This window comes from Marmota marmota, unplaced genomic scaffold (genome assembly GCF_001458135.2).
Source record: "Marmota marmota marmota unplaced genomic scaffold, marMar, whole genome shotgun sequence".
NCBI lineage: Eukaryota > Metazoa > Chordata > Mammalia > Rodentia > Sciuridae > Marmota > Marmota marmota.
In genome coordinates, this window is record NW_025999977.1 from 2550808 (window position 1) to 2556807 (window position 6000).

General features: G+C 52.6%; 1 protein-coding gene across 1 annotated transcript in view; it reads right to left on the reverse strand.

The window, feature by feature from the left end:
• The window catches only part of Vax2 (ventral anterior homeobox 2), a 29206-nt gene extending 23209 nt beyond the window's left edge, over positions 1–5997 (reverse strand). The window contains exon 1 of the mRNA XM_015479367.2: positions 5790–5997. The gene's annotated coding sequence lies outside the window, so the exon portion shown is untranslated. The remainder of the gene's footprint in view (positions 1–5789) is intronic.
• Positions 5998–6000: the final 3 nt, after the last annotated feature.

Here is a 6000-nt window from a genome sequence, read left to right on the forward strand (position 1 = left end):
TTCTCATGTAAGTGCGCTGGCCACTTCATATCTAGAGAAATACATGATGTTGATGATTTCCTCTCCTTTCATTTATTCGACAAATACTTGAATGACTACTGTATGCTAAGAACACATGTGGGGAAATCACATGGCTTTGGCAGACACAGAGTCCACCTCCTACTTGGTCCCCTTGCGGCGAAGAGGGGAAACTGGCTCCGGACACTCTTGACTTCAGCCGTGCTCTACCCCGGTAGGCTGCGGGGACAGGTCAGGAGCCACGCAAGTCCCCTAGAGCAAGTCAGTATCTGCGTAGGGTCATTCGTAACTAGAATCAGTCCGGCACACAGTAGGTGCACATTTATGTTTGTAGAATAAGTCAACTAGAAAGAGATGATCTGAGGGGTCCCCGGGCCTTTGCAAGCTTCCACTAGAGCCTTACAATGCCCTTCTCTCCCAACCTTTCCTCCCAGAGCACGGCCTTGACTTTACAGGGTGTGCCCACACGTAGTTCTACAGGACAGACCCCCGCTTGCCTGCTGCCACCACTTTCTGCAGTGCCCCATGCCACCAGGCTACACCAGGCTTCCGACAGCCGGAGAATCCGGGAGGAGGAGACCCCTGTACCCGCCCCGCGGGATGGGGTAGCCAGACACCTAGGTTACCCTGGGTCCGGAGAGATTCCAGGGCAAGCTCATTCATCCTCGATGTCTTCTTATCAGAGCATCTCAAACTGGGGGACCGAACAGCAACCAGCGGATGCACAACCGGGGAACTGACTGCTAACTGACTCTCGGAGGACTATCAAAGGTCAACCATTATTTTATACTAAGCAACAGGAAGTAGAAGGCAAAATGTATATGTTCCCCAGGCCACGCTTCCCAAAGTTAAATCGAATTTTTAAGATTTACCAACCAGCGGGGGACTTGGGGCCAGGGGATAGTTGAGGAAATGGCGCCTGGGCCTGATTTAAGCGTAGATGCCCTCTCTCCTTCCAGAGAGTGCGCAAAGAGTAAGACTTGAACCGGGTACACAGACGCCCCGGGATGCCCACCCCTGTCATCCCCTCTTTTCTTCTCTGTCCCAGATACCCACTCTCTCCAGAGCCACCCGGGTGTGTGTGTGTGTGTGTGTGTGTGTGTGAGAGAGAGAGAGAGAGAGAGGTATGACTACTACGTAGAGGCAGAAATAGCGCGAGAGAAGAGCCATCCAACTCCCCCACCCCCTCTGCGCGGTTCCGGGGGAAAAAATGAAGACTGGGCAGAAAAAGACCCACCAACAAGATGCATTTGACTGCGGTCTGCTTCTTTTGCGTGTGGGGGTGGGGTAGGGTGGGGATTGGGTGTGGGGAGAGGATCGTGAGCATATAAAGGGGAAAATAAAGACCCAAATGCTAGTGTTCTGATAAAAAGGAAAAACAAAGCGACCCCAAGAAAATTAAAAAAAAAAAAACTTGATACTCTCTCCAAACACTAAAAGATAAAAATAAAAACAAATATAAGAATTCCTAAGTATGGTCCTCTGCATAAGCTGTTTAAATCTTTCAAACCCTCCCTGGCGTCTGGCCTGGGTTATCGGATCTATCAACAGACTCAGATTTGAGAGTAAGGTCCCGCGGTCCGCGGAGGCCTCCATGCCCAGACTGGTAGCTTGGTGCTCATTCCAAATGTCACTGACCTCCATCTTTGTTGCCCAAACGCCTGCTCCGCAGGACTAGGCCTGCAGCCCGGGGCACAGTATCCCTAGGCCCAGTGGCCGCCAAGATTTCAAGTGGAAATCGAGTGATGCCCGGCGGGGCTGAGCCCAGACTTGGCTGCTGACGAGAGGCGTCAGATTCCGCAGTCAGCTCCCAGCCAGAGCCTCTTAAACCCCTTGATTGGAGCTTTTGGACTAGTCTGAGGGAGGTAGGGCTCCGCCGGGTGCACGCCATTGTCTGGTGTTTTGGAACGCGATTCCAGATTGCCTGAGGATTCTCCTAGGGGCCAGACCCCACTAAGGTTGATCCTCCTTTCTCTCAACACCAGCATCGCGGGAATTGTCCAGGCCAAGCCAGAGGCTTGGCTTCGCGCCCCTTTCCCCCACCCCAGCACCCTGCGCAAGGAGCAGCGCACTAGCGAGCCGGGATTTTTTTTTTTTTTTTTTTGCTGATGGATGGATGGATGGATGAGTCACTCTTTCAAGGATCCTGCCATTATCCCGCCCTCCTGCTTCCAGAAGAAGGGGCATGGAAGATGCTTCTTGAATGGAGTTTCCAGACCCACAGACTGGCGTCTAGACCCGAGGGTCGCCTTGGGTGAGCCAGTGCCACTGCCAAACTGTTGTCCTTAAAAATACGGATGCGCATTCTCGGATTTATCAAGATGTACTATTGAATTTATATCTGGATTAATGTGGAAAGAACGTAGTCACGTCGGAGTGAGCGCGTGGGAGGGTGCATGCCACGGGGGCAATTGTGGTTTAGAGTTGGGCCTTGTCTTCTATAGGGATCCCGGCTACAACGAAAAGGCGAGTGCACAGCTGGCCGCTTTAGAACCACGCTCGCTTTAGAGCCACGGCTTGGGGAGGCCTCTTTCTTCTATTCGCCTCCCTTGGGCGGTTGGTGTACCCTTTCCAAATATAAAACAAAAAGATCCTTCCGTCCCCACCCCTCACCGGATGAGAGGCTATGCATACTAGGTGTGGAGCGGCCTGCGGGGCTGTAGGTCTGGGTGGAAGCTTCACGGAGTTCGGAGGTAAAGCATGCGATGTGCCAGTTATGCACCAACGCCATGCTTGTGCGTTTGTATGGCGAGAAGCAGCCTCCATTTTGAGGCAGGGTAGGAAGAACAGTCAGCCTCCCTATATTCACAGAGGCAGCCAGAGGCTGGAGTCATTGGTCAAGCTGGTCCCACCAAGGGAACTGGGGAGGATCAACCGCCCTCTGTGGTCTGCAAGGTGGAGCTGATTCTTCTTTACCACCAGCCAATTTTTGACCCCTGGGTTGCTCACGTTCCAATACAACCCAGTCCCTGGGCCCAGAGCCACAGGGGACCCGTTGGGGAAGGGCTGGGGGACTGGTGAGTTGGAAGAGGTCTCCTACACATAGGTCCATTGCCCAACCCACTAGAAATGGCTTGTGGGTCACCTGGAGTTAATCCTCCCTTCTTCCTTCAGCAAGTATTTTAAGAGATCTGCTGGGTGTTTCCAGTTTTACTGAGAGCACCTCTGAAACTTAGCAAGCCTTTCAAGGTAAGGGCTATTCGTCCATTTGTACAGATGAGGAAATAGGCACAAAGACAAAGGAAGTTGTTCAGAATCAAAGGGTTGTAAAGCCAGTATTCTAAATGAACTTTGCATAATTCTGCTACCCAGACTGTCCTCCTACTGCCCAGTGCTGAAGACTCCTTCAGCAGATCTGCTGCCCTGGGGTGGGTCCTCAAGAAGGGGAATACACAATGAAAAAGAATCTGAAAAGATTCGGAGGGAGTGCGGCCCAACTTCAATAGTAACCCAGGCTGAAAAGGCTAAGATCTTCCTTTATTATTATTATTTTGTATTCTGTACTGAACCCAGGGCCTCCAGCATGCTAGACAATCTCTCTGCCACTGTATTTCATTCCCAGCCCTCCTTCCTTTACTTTGGGAGAATGTATCCTCAGAGGTCAAGGACAAAATGCACTTAGGATCTATGGGAGGAACAGTCATTCTGTAGCCAAGGCACTGTGGACTTTCCTTTGCCAGAACCAGAGCTGTTTCACTTAGTAAAGCCCCACCCTGACCACGAGGGGCTGCCAGTGACTGACACAGGTGACCCTGACAAGGAGGGATTAGTGGTAAATGACATCCTGGTCATTTCAGGTCTATAATCACCTCCTCATCATTAAATGGGGAAGGGCAAAAGGGATTTATGAAGGTTTGATTTGCCTTTTATCTCTGTTATGTGTCTAAATAGATCCTCTGTGTTTTATATTTAATATTTTCACTATATTTAAAAAATATAATGGCATTGCTATGTGTATATACATTTATAAAAGTATACCCCCTGAAGATGTACACAGGCTGCCCTGCATATAGGGAGATTCTATGTCTCTCTGGTTTAGAAGGTCCCACTAACAGGGTGGAGGGTCATTTTTGACTCCTACCTTCTAAAAGTCTACAGCTGGCAGCTATTTCATTGACATGTGCACAGAAAATTTATTGGTTCTACACATCATGTTAATAGAATGGAGAAGTTGGTAGGTGAGCTCAGAATTCACAATTGTCTTGGCAAAAGGAAATACCCACCCATGATGAGGTGTGATGTGATGAGGTAGTGTGTGGGTCTGGTAGGACTCAGTTTCTACATCTCTGGAGGCCCTACAGATTTCCTTAATGAAACCAAACTGACCGTTCACATGTTGCACTATGGATATCCCACAGCCTATAGAATGGAATCTAATTTAATCCTAGGTGCCCAACAGGTCCACTCACCTGCTGGAATACCTGATGGTGTATTGCCTTGATTCAAGCCTGATCCCAGAGCAGCAGTGCCACCCAATATGCTGGTGACCACACCAGGTCACAGTAGTGTTTTCCCAAACCAAGATCCCTGCGGTTATGCTGAAGACGGTTGTCCCTTACCTTCATGTGAGAGTGCCTCCCTGCTATACCCTAGTCCTAAAAGCCAACGGGCCTCTGGAGGCGACCGGCTAGAGCTCAGATTTGGTAAACTCGGATCTTCAGGAGGAGGAGGAAATCGGCTCTTGCCAGTCCCCTCCAGAGGCCTGGTGGCTTCTAGGATAGGTACTCAGGAAGAAGAGGATGGAAAGAGGCAGCGAAAGGAAGCCGAGCTAGCGATCCGAAGATGGAGCTCTGGCGAGCGGTTACTCGCGAAAGCGGACTCCGGGATGGCCAGCGGCAGCCGACTGCAGCCTCCGGCCCGAAGCCTGGGGACCAGCTGGGGGTAAGACCCTAGAGACTCCTTTCTCCTCCCTTCTCAATGGGCGAGGCCCAGATCAAGTGAAAGCAGACCCCTCAGCTACGTAGGAGACTGGCTTTAGGGGCCTGGGAGCCTCGGCCTCCCCGGGCGCTTGCAGGAAGAGAGTGCTGGGAAGGCGAGTTCCGCGCTGAGAAATGGCCAGGAAAGAAGACAGGAGACAGGAGAGCGAGGGGCAAGGGAGAGAGGGAAGGACGCAAAAGGAAGGCGGGGGAAGGCGGCGCCGAGAGCCAGCTGGGCCCAGGCGCCGCTAGGAAGTGGGAACCGGAACAGCAAAGCACAGGCAGGCTAGCACGGCGCGCGCCGCCCCCAGAGAGCGGTGCCCTCTCCCGGGAGCAACTCCTGAGGATCCCTATTGCCGGGGATGGGAGACAAGGCTGGGCAGGAGGAGAGGAAGTGCTCTGGCAGCTTAGCGGAGCCTGGGCCTCTTCCTCCCGCGGTTGTCCACTCTGGTTCCCCCCACGTCTTGTCCCTGCGGAGCGCATGTGATGCTTTTCTCCGTACTTGCCCTAAGGGACACCGGACAAGAACTCGGCTCTCAGCATCCTGTTCCCCAGACTCATATCTGTCTCCACCACAGTAACCAACCGGGATGGGCCTAGAGAGAGGGGACGGGCCAAGAAAATGAGAACAGTAAGGCGGAGAAACGGGGACTTCTTCCATTCGCTGCTTTGTCCCTTGCACTCAGCTCAGTGTCCAGCACACAATAGACGCTCAAAATAATATTTGCTGAAGAAAGCCTAGATAATGAATGAATGAATATATGAATTGGAAGGTGAAGGAGTCAGGAAAGTCGGAGGCCCTGATAGGGATAGGGTACGAGCCCAGTGGACCAGAGTCCTGGGCTGTCGTCTTACCTCGTACCAGGATGCGGCGGCAGTGGTCCGCCTCGCCGGGCCCGGACTGCCCATCACTGTCTGCGCTGCTCTCCTTGGAGCCCGCAGGGCTGGAGGCCGAAGTCCCGGCAACCTCTTTTGGGCTTCCGCCACCCCCGTCAGCTTGCAACTCCACCGCTCCGCTGAGATCCCCGTTGCGCCCACTGCCGCTACCAGACTCCGCCCGGCGTGC